This window comes from Chlorocebus sabaeus, chromosome 22, assembly GCF_047675955.1.
Source record: "Chlorocebus sabaeus isolate Y175 chromosome 22, mChlSab1.0.hap1, whole genome shotgun sequence".
NCBI classification, from domain to species: domain Eukaryota; kingdom Metazoa; phylum Chordata; class Mammalia; order Primates; family Cercopithecidae; genus Chlorocebus; species Chlorocebus sabaeus.
The window spans coordinates 58,107,219-58,120,158 of NC_132925.1; positions in this window are offsets into that span (position 1 = coordinate 58,107,219).

A 12,940-nucleotide genomic window follows, 5' to 3' on the forward strand; every position below is an offset into this window, starting at 1 on the left:
CCAAAAGTTTTCCATTGGTTATAAAAAGCAACTAACACGATTGTGTTAGTTGATCAGTCCAAGTGCAGATATTTCTACTCTAGCTCTGAATTTAATAGCATTCATTAAAGGCAAATGCAGCTAAAAAAAATTCAAGGATGTTATTCTTCTGTTTATAAGAGGTGATTTTCTCTTTATAAACTTATACCAAATAGTAAGAGCTAACATTTATTCAACACTTAGTAAATGCCGAGCACTTTACACGCATTATCTCACTGAAATCCCTGTAAGAGAGAAACTGTTATCATCCTCATTTTACAGATCAGGAAAATAAAGCATATGGGTTAAAGTAACTAGCCAAACAGTTTACAAACCTTATAAAGCAGGATTTGAACACAGGTTCTCAGATGTCAGAACTCAAACCCCTAACTATTATCCTATACTATACTCCTATCCCATAAATGAGTTTGCTTTTATTTTTTTTTTTAATGAAATAAACTGGATTCTAAATTGTTGTGTCATGACACTGTTTCCTTCCTTTCTACCTGTCCCTTCTTACCATCCCTTTTCCTCCCTTTCTTTCTGTCTCCCATTCTAAAATCTTCCTTTCCTTCATTCCTTTTTCCTTTTCCCATTTCTTGTCTTCCTTCCTCCCTCCCTTTCCCTTTCCTTCCTTCATTCTCTTTTCTGCCTTCCTTCATCGTTCTCCTCCTCTCTCCCTCCCCTCCTTCATTTTATTCTTCTTCTTTCCTTCCTTCTATTTTTCACTCTTCCTCTGTCTTCATTCTTCCTTCTCTCCTTTCCTAAACTTTTTCTCCCATCTTTTACTCTTTTATTTCTTCTTTCCTTCCTTTGATTCATCCTTCTGTCTTTTCTTCTTTCTTGTCTTCCTTTCTTTTTTCCTACCTCCTTCACTTTTTCCCTCTCTCCTTTTCTTTTTTCTTTTCTTTCCTCTTTCCTCTTTTTCTTTCTAGCAAAAGCAAGAGACTGTAGCAGAGACAGCACAAGGGTATAATCTCTGAAATCAGATGGTCTAGTATTAAAATCAAGTCCAACCCTGAATAGTTGTGTGGTCTTGTAACAAGCTCCTTAAACTCTGTAAGCAAGGTTTCTCCATTTAGAAAATGACATTATCACCTTACGTTGCAACGAAAATTGGATAAGTCCATGCATATGAGCCCTTTATCACACTGCCTGGCACATGGGAAGTCCTCAGAACATTTCAGTGCTTATAGCGCTCTCTGGATTTAGAACCTCGCTCAAAGATCAGAATAGACATGATGAGAATGGTGTAAACAACACACTCCTGTGGGAAAAGACAGAGATCTCAAAGGAAAGAAACATTTTTGAAAAAGTCTACACCTGAAAATTTGTTTCATGTTTAGACAAAATCTGATAAGAACAAAAAGAAACAAGTTACAAAGAAAAATAAGTTAAAATTTGGAAGACATTCAAGAAATTTCTGGTACCCAAAGTAAAACATCTTCCATATAGTCTGTGATTTTTCATTATCCAAGCTCAGCATCTTCCGAATTGGAAATGTTGTGAGAATGATATTACATAAAACAATAATCAAGAGAGTTCAAGTGACACATGCAAAAGTAATAGGCAGAGATATTACTTGAGCTGTGTAAAATTTGGCTGGATGCTTAAATAGGAAGACGAGGAGTTTCCAGGGAGCTAGGCTTTGACTGCTGATTGACTAATGACTGCAATCTGTCTGCATCTTTCTGGAAACTCTACACCTATTTGTATTCCCTGAGCAAGGCATGTGAGTTTATGTCTATATCGTTTCACTCATTCTGTTCTTTTCACTTTGAGAGATGTTCTCATTCCACAATATGTAACTTCTTCATTTCTCAAATGACAGTTAAGATGTCCCCTTTCGCCGTATTACACTCTGTTCATACTTTTCCACTACAGGAAGTTAGTCATTCTTTCATCTGTGTCCCCAGAAAATCCTATACCAATCCTTGTTGATTGTCTCCATGAATGAGAAAAGGATAAAAACTATTTTTCCCTATTTTTACTTCCCTAGTGCTTGACTGTCTGCTGAATAAATGAATCACAGGATGAATGAATGGAGAAATGAATGAAAGTAAGAGGATACAGAACAACAATTATGCCCACATTTAAGTCCTAGAGTCTCTATTCTATTTAGGACTCAAAATACCTAGTCTTATAGTTCTTTTTCCTGTAGATGGGGATAAGGAAAATGGCAAGATCTCTAATGATTTTCAAGTCATTTCATTATCATTTTTCTTATATTCTTCTTAGAAGCTGGCACTGCATGGGATTTAGGTACAGTCTACAAATAGAACATCTCCTTACAAATTAAAACTTGGCACCTGATAAAGACTTAATTCTTTAGAGCTGTTGAAAACTTTTAAGAAAGATCAAGAATGTAGTACTATCTTACAAACATCCACGTATGGTCCTTAATGAAAACCTTTAAACTAATTCCATTTAAACTGTACAAATTCTATGTTGCCATACTCCCATAATGTGTTCTAAAACACAGCATTGTTAATGAGCATAAAGTATGTATCAGTCCACATAATTGTTTCACACAACTATTATATTCCTCAGAAAATTCGTATGTAGAAAACTAAATGAACTGCAACTTCATTGTCTTCACACCTGACATCAAAGTAATAAAATTCCATGAGGTGGAGCAAAAAATTCCTGAATTGATCATAAGATTTTGATTCTTCACTTTCATTTCTCAATGGTTTTCTCTAGGTCACCAAATACTATGGGTTATTAATATAAATTTGATTGGTAACAACAAAAAATCATAAAATACTAGAGATTTATGCTTTTTCAAACAGAGTCTCTCACACCTCTTAGTTTTCTAACATTTATTCTGTATTTATAGGTCTTTACATGCAAATCTGCTCTTGAACTCAAAATATATCATCCTTGGTTTGCTTTTAGAGGATCATTGGAATCTGTGTCTGGCTGAGTAGCCATTTCTATATCAGTTAACAATTTAGCTATTGGTGTCTTTTTATTCAAAAACATTACCTTTTTCTTCAGTCAATTAAGTGTGGTCTGACACTTCTAACCCTAGCAATAAAGTTCACTCTGAACGCTGTGTAGGATGTAAATAATATAAATGGCAAGTCTTCTTTCTGCCAGATTTTTTTGTTTTTTGATTAGTTGGAATCTAAGCTTATCATGCTTTCTTCTCTCTCACTGGTTCTTTTTCCAGAGCCATCAGAATTCTCTTAGCTCTATAGTCTCCTGAGTTGCTAATTTCTCATCTCTGAAGTTTCTGCATATCCAAAGTGTTTGGCCATTAAGTAATATATACTAGCTTCAGGAGCTTTTCTCCTTGGTTAGACTCATATTCTGCATGCAAACTGATGCTAAGGGCAGCTGCTTGGTTCATTTCATCAAACATAAATTCAGCATCCAAATGTCCTTTTGCCCTAGTTTCTCCACATAAATAATTCTGCTTATGTCTTAATTGAAAATTAAAGTGGGTTTTCATGATTGGGTCTCATTTTTGAATGTCAAGGTTATTAAACAAGCTATTGAGTTCAAATCTATTTTTTTCCTCATTAGTGTGCCAATGAGAGGCTGATTTAGTGATTCCTTAAACAATCTATTTATTGATTTTGAAATAACATTGTAATATTCTGGAAATTTTAAGCCAGATTTTGAAAACTTATTTATAGAAATACATCCAAAATGTGCACGTGTGTGCATGCTGTGTGTGTGATAGTTCATTTTTAAAGAATTTTATATTTTGTTATTCTTGAACTTTTTTGCATATAGATTTCCCATGAGCTCTTGTTAAAATGGCCTCAGTTTAATTTTCTGTGCTCTGCTCAAAACGGTATTAATGAAATGAATCAATGTCCAAAGTATGCTGCATGGTAAGTTGGTGAGATGATCCCAGAAATGAACTTAAGAGACGTAAATTTCAGTCTCAGTGAATATTTTGTGTTGTTTCTCATTAAAAGGAATGTATTTCGGAGACGAAAACTCTAGACCAGTTGTTCTTAAAAGTGTAGTCCAGCTCCCTGTGAGAGTCCCCAAGACACTTGCAGAAGGTCCAGGAGCTTGAGATTATTTTTATGATTGTACTAAAATGTTCTTTGCCTTCTTCACTCTCACCATCTCGTGAGTGTATAGTGGAAGGTGTATGTATAGAAAGAGAACATACGGAGGCTGCATAACTTGTGATGACATCATCACTGATACCTAAAGGAATGTGTTTGTGTATTCTTGCATTTATTCTATTTAATTTCTAATGCAGAAGAGTCCCACTTCTGGCGTAGCAGTGTCAGGATTTCCTTCATACCTATTCTTCAGAGAAACTGGTGAAAATTATGAAACGACAACAACAAAACACCAGTCAAAGGCTTTGGGACTAGTTCTGAAGAAAAACAGCAAATGAAGAAATATCTGTTCAAGAAAATCTATGAAAATTCAGTAAGAAAAGTATGAATCTGTGGTATTTGAACCAAGACTACTTCCCCCCTCCACCTTTCTACCCCCTCTATTCAGAGAGATGCAAACTTCACTCCTGACTGCTACAACCAAAAACATAGGGCTCCCTTTCTTCACAGTCCTCATCCAGAGAGTTTTCTTCCTGAAAGGAGCAAGACTTCAGCATTTCTCATCCTACCTTCATGTGCCTGCTGCTGAGGCTAGGTCCCAGATTATTTTGAACAATTATGGAATCCCTTTTTCTACCCTATCTCCACCAATGGAATGGAGGCTCTATCTTGGACGCAGCAGTATGGAGAATATGGAAGCCCTGCTACCCCTTTTCCCTGGCTCCTGAGGCAATGATTCCATGTCAGGAGAGGCAAGTCAACAAGACTTCAGGCTTTTGCATCCCCTGATCCCATCCTTACCGCCATCATTCACATTACTCAGCTACTAAGTGGAAGTGTCACTCAGAGAGAAACTTGTCACTGTCCCCACTCTTATATCCAGAGCCCTGACTCAGAGATTTTTGCCGGAAATGAGAAACAAGCCTTAAAATAGGTAGTTCCCAATCTCTTCCCGGAGGAACTGACTTTGTTTGAAACAGATTGTGGAGAAGTTTAAAAGCAGGGATACTGTCAAGAATGGTAGAGTTAAGGTAAAAGGTAAGTAAGAAGACATATGTGGATATAATAAATGTACAGCCAACACAGTAGACCAGTTAGTTTGCAAGAGGGAACTGTGGAAGAAGACAGGTTGGAGAAACCCTCCTGGCAACAGAAAACAAAAATTAAAAACATTGAACATAGAAACTACTTGAAGAAGCCACAATTTGACTGGATTGGTTTGTAGAGGAATTTATGTCCAAGACATTGTTGATAATAATAGAGCAATCCCAGACTGTTAATAGAGTTTAATAACGGTGTGTGTATAGGGAACACGGGAAGAGAGCCCTAGAAGTCCCAGTGTGGCCATGGCATACCCTAAGCTGCTCCCTGCTAGATTTTACTAAATTAATCTAGCCGGTCACTAAAGAAATAAAAAAAAGCCGGGCGCGGTGGCTCACGCCTGTAATCCCAGCACTTTGGGAGGCCGAGGCGGGCGGATCACAAGGTCACGAGATCGAGACCATGGTGAAACCCCGTCTCTACTAAAAATAGAAAAAATTAGCCGGGCGCAGTGGCGGGCGCCTGTAGTCCCAGCTACTCGGGAGGCTGAGGTAGGAGAATGGCGTGATCCCGGGAGGCGGAGCTTGCAGTGAGCCGAGATTGCGCCAGTGCACTCCAGCCTGGGCAACAGAGCGAGACTCCGTCTCAAAAAAAAAAAAAAAAAAAAAAAAAAAGGAAATAAACAAGCAAATAACAATAACCAGCTCCAGTTTAGGAAGAAGTGATATCCAGACTTGGTTGCTATAATATATTATCTAGAATGTTCAGCTTTCCACAAAAACTTACAAGGCATATGAAGTGTGACTTATACCCGGTAAAAGAAGCGGGAAACAGAAACTGCCTGTGAGAATAACCAGATGTTAAGCTTAATAGAAAACTATTTCAGAGTAGCCACTGTAAATATGTTCATACAGATGAAGGAAAGCATGATCAAAGAAATAAAGGTATGATAACAATGCTGTACCAAATAGAGAATGTTATAACAGACATATAAATTATTACGTTTTTTAAAGGACCAAATGGAAATTCTGGAGTTCAAAAGTGAAATAACTGAAATAAGAAATTCAGTAGTGGGCTCAACAGTAGATATACAGGGGCAGAAAAAAGTATTAGTGAACCTGAAATCAGAGCAATTGAGATTATGCAAGCCATAGAACAGAGAGAAAAAAAAATGAAGAAATAATGAAGGCCAGAAAGCAGTGGGAAAACATATTGAAAGTGATAAAGAAAAACAGACAACCATGTAGGACAACCATGTAGGACAGTTCTACATCCAGTAAAACTATCTTTTACAATTGAAGGACAATATAAAAAGAGAGAGAGAGAAAGAGAAAGAATTTGCTCCCAGCACACCAGCTTTACAAAAAGTATTTAAGAAATTTCTTCATTGAAACCAAGTGACCTCAGATAGTAACTTGAGTCTACATAAACAAAGAAAGAGCATTAAGTAAAGGTAATTATGTAATTATAAAATATACTATAAATGCATACTTTTCTTTTTTCTCTTAATTGACTTAAAAAGCAATTATACAAATTCTATATATATAAATATATAGAATATAGTATATTGTTGGGCCTGTAACATATAGAAATGTAAAATGGGAAATACATTTGCTAATAATAGCACCAAGTAGGTGAGCAGAGTCAAAACTATAACAGGCTAATGAAATAACAACAGATGGTAAAGTGATAATTACAAAAATGTATTGCTGGATTTGTAACATTAATGGGTGTAATATGTAAAATAATAACACCACAGAAAAGGAGAAAGTGCAATTGAGCTGTATAGAAATATTTCTGTAAATCACTGGAATTTAGCTAGTATAAATTCGAGGTTTATTCTGATAAGTTGAGATGTATAGGGTAAACTTTAGAGTAATCATTTAAAAATATACCCAAAAATACGGTAAAAAAATCATTAAGAAAATTAATACCAATATTAAAGATATTTAATATAAAACAGTAAAGGAAGAATGCAGGAACAAAAAGGATATGAGACACATAGAAAATAAAAAATAGGCTGGGCGCGGTGGCTCAGGCCTGTAATCCCAGCACTTTGGGAGGCCGAGGCAGGCGGACCATGAGATCAGGAGATCGATACCATCCTGGCTAACACGGTGAAACCCAATCTCTACTAAAAATACAAAAAAATTAACCGGGCGTTGTGGCGGGCACCTGTAATCCCAGCTACTCAGGGGGCTGAGGCAGGAGAATGGCGTGAACCCGGAAGGCGAAGCTTGCAGTGAGCCGAGATTGCGCCACTGCCTTTACTCCAGCCTGGGCGACAGATCGAGACTCGGTCTCAAAAAAAAAAAAGAAAAGAAAAAATAAGATTATAGACATAAACCCAAACATATCAGTAACAACTTAAATGTGAGTGGATTACCGATCGAATAAAAATACAGAGATTGTCAGATTGGACAAAAAAAAATATGATCCAACAACATGTTGTCTACAGGAGACAAACCTTAGCTTAAAATACACAAATATATTGAAAGAAAAAGGAGGGGAAAAAAAAATGTAATACAAACAGAAAACACAAAAACGCCAAAGTGGCGATGCTAGTATAAGTCAAAATTGTTTTTAAGACCAAAAAACAACTCACTAGAGATACAGAGGGATGAAATCATGACAATTATAAACATACATGTACCTAATTACAGAGTGTCAAAATACATGAAGCAAAACTGACAGATATAAAAGAAGAAATAGATAATTCAACAATAATATTTGGAGACTTCAAAAACCCGTTGTCAATAGTGGATAAACAGACAATTAAGACATAAAATACTGGAACAACACTATAATCCAACTAGACCTAGTTGGCATCTATATGTTACAGTGGGTAGCCAGTCAGCTATGAGCAGGGCAGGGCAGGGCTCCCCCGGCAATACACACACATCAGGAATGTCAGGCAACCATTAGGTGAGGATCAGGCAGTTGTTAACTGTCTCTCTAAAATAATAATTGGTCACAGCCAGTACCAGGGAAAGGCAGTCTCCTAATAGATAGAAAACACCTGAAACTGGTGATCAGCAGCTTCCCAATAAAATCTCAGGAGTTGGGTGAGCAGCTTTCCAATAAGATCTCAGGAGTTGATCTCAAGCATGCACATGCGGACAGCCCACCCCAAGGGAAGAATGCAGGGAGAAGTAACACAAGACCCCAGAAGTATGCCAACACATAAAACACCACGTCAAAAGGTCACACCACACACTTGATCTCTCAAGTCACCCCCTTGGCCCTATTTCAAGTGTACTTTCCTTCTTTTCATTCCTGCTCTAAAGCTTTTTAATAAACTTTCGCTCCTGCTCTAAAACTTGCCTCGGTCTCTCCTTCTGCCTTATGCCCCCCAGTCAAATTCTGTCTTCTAAGGAGGTAAGACTTAAGGTTGCTGCAGACTCATATGGATTTGCTGCCATAACATATTGGATACTTCAACCCAAAAGAATAAAATATACAGTCAACCCTCCATATCTGTGGGTTCTGCATTAGCAGATTCAACTAATCACTGATCAAAAATATTTTTTAAAAAGTATGGTTATATCTGTACTGAATATTTACAGACTTTTTCTTCCTGTAATTATTTCCTAAACAATACAATATAGCAATTTATATAGCATTTACGTTGTATTCGCTATTATATGTAATCTAGAAATTATTTTAGGTATATATGAAGATGTGCATAGGTTATATGCAATTATTATATCATTTTATATCAGGGACTTGAGCATCAGCAGATTTGGATATCTGCAGGGAGTCCTGAACCAATTTCCCCCAGATACTGAGAGATGATTGAATATTATTTCCCAATGCATATGGCACATCCAAGACAAACCATATGCTAGACCACAAAACAAACCTCAAAATATTTAAAATAATAGAAACAATACAAAGTATGTTACCTGGCAGTAGAATAAAATTAGAAATCAACAATAGGAAAAAAATATGGAAATTCATAAGTATGAGAAAACCACATACTCTTAAATAACAAATGGATGAAAGAATAAATCAAAAGGAAAATAAGAAAATACTTTGAGATGAATGAAAATGATGGTATAACATGGCAAAATATGATATGTAGCTAAAGCAGTGTTCAGTGGAGGAATTTATAGCTATAAATGTCTATTATAAGAAAAAGGAAAGATTTCAAATCAATAACCTAAGCTGCCACTTTACAGCACTGTAAAAAAACAGCAAACTAAACCTAAAGCAAGAGAAATAAAGGAAATAATAAAACAAAGTGGATGTTGATGAGATAGATAATAGAAAAACAATAAAGAAGATGAGTAAAACCAAAATCTGGTTATTTGAAAAACCAATAAAATTGACAAAGCTTTAGCTAGAATTATCAAGAAAAAAAGAGCAAGACTCAAATTGCTAGAATCTGAAATGAAAGGGGGGAACATTACTGCTATTTTTACAGAAATAAAATAGGATTATAAAGGAACACTGAACAACTGTACTTCAACAAGAGAACTTAGATGAAATAGACAAATTCCTAGAACGATAGATTACTGACACTGACTCAGAAGCCAGACAATATGAATAAAATTATCATTAGTGAGGAGATTGAATCAGTAGTCAAAAAACTACCCACAAAGAATAGCCTAAGCCCAGATGTCTTCATCACTGAACTCTACCAAAAATTTAAAGATAAATCAATACTGATTACCACAAATTTGTCTGAACAACAGAAGAGGAGGGGACACACTTGCTGATGATCCTGAGCAGCTTTGGAAGAGTCTGACAGTCCCTGAAATAATTAATGACAGAGTTTTCATATGGCCCAACAATTACAATCCTAGGTACATAGCCAAGGTAATTCAAACATATCTACACAAAAACTTATATACAAATGTGTACAGCAGTATTTAAAAACAACTCAAATGCCCATCAACAGACAAATGGATAAACAAAAGGTGGTATATACATACAGTGGAATATTATTTAGCCATAAAATGACTGAAGTGCTGATACATGTTACAGGGTGAATAAACCTTGAAAATATAATGCTAAGTGAAAGAAGCCAGTCACCAAAAGACACATATTATACAATTCCCATCATGTGAAAACCCAGATTAGGGAAATCTACAGAGGCATAAATTAGATTAGTGGTTGCTTAGGGCTAGGAGTGAGGCGAGGGTGGTGGTGGTGATAAAGGGATACAGGGGTCATAGCTAAAGGATATGGGTTTCTTTTTGAGATAATACAAATGTTCTAAAATTGACTAGGCTGTTGGTTTTCCATGTTGGTGAGAAAAAAAAATGAATCTTACATCTTGTATTGGTGTATTGTTTAGTATGTGAATTATATATCAATAAAGCTGCCAAAATTGCCTAATGCAGTAAATATTTACAGACATTATCTGTATAAGCAAAGGCGCTTCAGGGTCTTCAATAATTTTTAAGAATGGAAAGGGGTTCTGCAGGCAAAAAGTTTGAGAACTGCTGACCTAGTGAATCCCATAAGACTTGGCCTGAGTTCTGTGTAAAACTTGATCATCTCAAGTATTTAAGCTGATATTGTTAGAAACATGAAGCAATGGCAATTAATACAAATAATTTCCAAAAGTAGAGGTTAAGTCTATTACTTCTGCATATTTCAGGGAATACTGACAATACTGTAGTTCAATAGAGTTGAAAGTCACAGGTTCTGGAGCCGGATCTGCCATTAACACACTTTCTGATTAAACAGAATGACTTTTCTTCTCTGAATTTCATTTTCCTCTTAAACAATAAGAAAACTGCACTTAAAGCCCTCTTATATCTTTTTCAGTTGTCAAGTACTAAAGAAATTATTGTTTTAAACTGACATGGACTTGGAAAATTAATATCTCCAGATTTTCCCTTAATCTCCACGTAACACACGAAGATCCGATATTAACTTTTTTGTTCTATGATTTACGTTTTAATTACTCATAATTGATCCCAAATTTATTTCACATAATGAAGATAAAATTTCTAGCACTATATCCCACAAATTATTTTTGAATATAATTAAGTAAAAAGGTCATGGTAATTACAACTAAAATCTAATTTCAGTCACTGAAGAAGGAAAAATTCATATTCATTCAGAAAATAGTGAATCATCTGGGCCGGGCGCGGTGGCTCAAGCCTGTAATCCCAGCACTCTGGGAGGCCGAGACGGGCGGATCACGAGGTCAGGAGATCGAGACCATCCTGGCTAACACGGTGAAACTCCGTCTCTACTAAAAAATACAAAAATCTAGCCGGGCGAGGTGGCGGGCGCCTGTAGTCCCAGCTACTCGGGAGTCTCGAGGCAGGAGAATGGCGTGAACCCGGGAGGCGGAGCTTGCAGTGAGCTGAGATCCGGCCACTGCACTCCAGCCTGGGCGGCAGAGCGAGACTCCGCCTCAAAAAAAAAAAAAAAAAAAAAAATAGTGAATCATCTAATGTTTTCTAAGCTGTTCATGTCAGATTAGCCCCTTCAAAATCAAGTGAAGGAACTTGCCTTTTATGCATGTAAAATTAAACTCCAGGTAGTTAAAAGAAAGCAGAACGCGGCATATAATTATAGGGCTAATTCTAGAAAGGTTATGATAGAAATGTTTTCCATTTATTTTGTGCTGATTTAAATGTGTTCATAATTTGAAATGTATTCATGAAAACATATCATTTATTCACCCCAACAACTTTTTAAAGCAGGCATAAAAAATGCTCCTTTGTCCATTATCAATAGCTGAAGATACACAGATTAAAGAAATAGCCTATGATGGATAAACAGTAGGAGAACTCAAACTAGACTTGAGTTTCCTGAAATTAAGTTTTATTCTTTCTCTACCACCTACGATACAGTCATCTTTGCTGCTAAAAATTAAATTTGTATACATTGTGTATATCTGAAATCATAGCTACTAGAGACTCTGCCATCAAGGACTTACATGCTAAATTAATGCACCCGAGATAAAGATGGTAGACTGAAGGTTTTGGGTTAAATGTATAATTTAGCAAACTGACTTGATTTATATTTACTCTTATGTTATAGGTTGAATTGTGTCTCCCAAAAGATGTTGAAGTCCTAACTCCCAGGACCTGGGAATGTGACCTTACTTGGAAATGAAGTCTTTGCAAATGATCAAATTAGGTTGAGGCCACTAGGGTGGGCCCTAATTCAGTATGACTGGTCTTATACAAAGGGGAAATTTGGACACAGAGACAGAGTGACAGAGAGGCGGGCATGTAAACACACAAGTAGTACACAATCTACAAATGAAAGAATGCCCAATGCCCCCAGGAGACAGCAACGTGGAACAGATTCACCCTTAGAACTCTCAGAAGGAACCAGCCTTGCACCTTGAGTTAAGACCTCTAGCCTCTAGAACTGTGAGTATCTTATTACTGCAGTTTCAGGAAACCAATGCTTCTTACTACTAATTTTTTATTTAAAAAAAAACTTTAAGTAGAGTCATTTTATCTTGTTTATAATTGTCAAGAAAAGATAAATAATCTAGGTGACTTATACATACATTTATTTTTCTAGGTGCTTTCTCGATTCAACTTAAAGAACTATTGCAATGTTAGTCATAAAAGCATAGTATAGGCCACTTAAGGATCACTAGTTGTTCTCTTAAAATAAATTTTGTGGTCAAAAGTATTTGGCAGAAGCTGAATTTCAGTGTAGACACTAATGTGTATTTGCATTTTTAAAGACTTCCATATGTCCAAACGTCAAATTATTTTGTTTATAATCTATACATCATGGAGGCTGGACGTGGTGGCTCATGTCTGTAATCCCAGCACTTTGGGAGGCCGAGGTGGGTGGATCATAAGGTCAGGAGTTCAAGACAAGCCTGGGTTAAACCCCATCTCTACTAAAAATACAAAAAT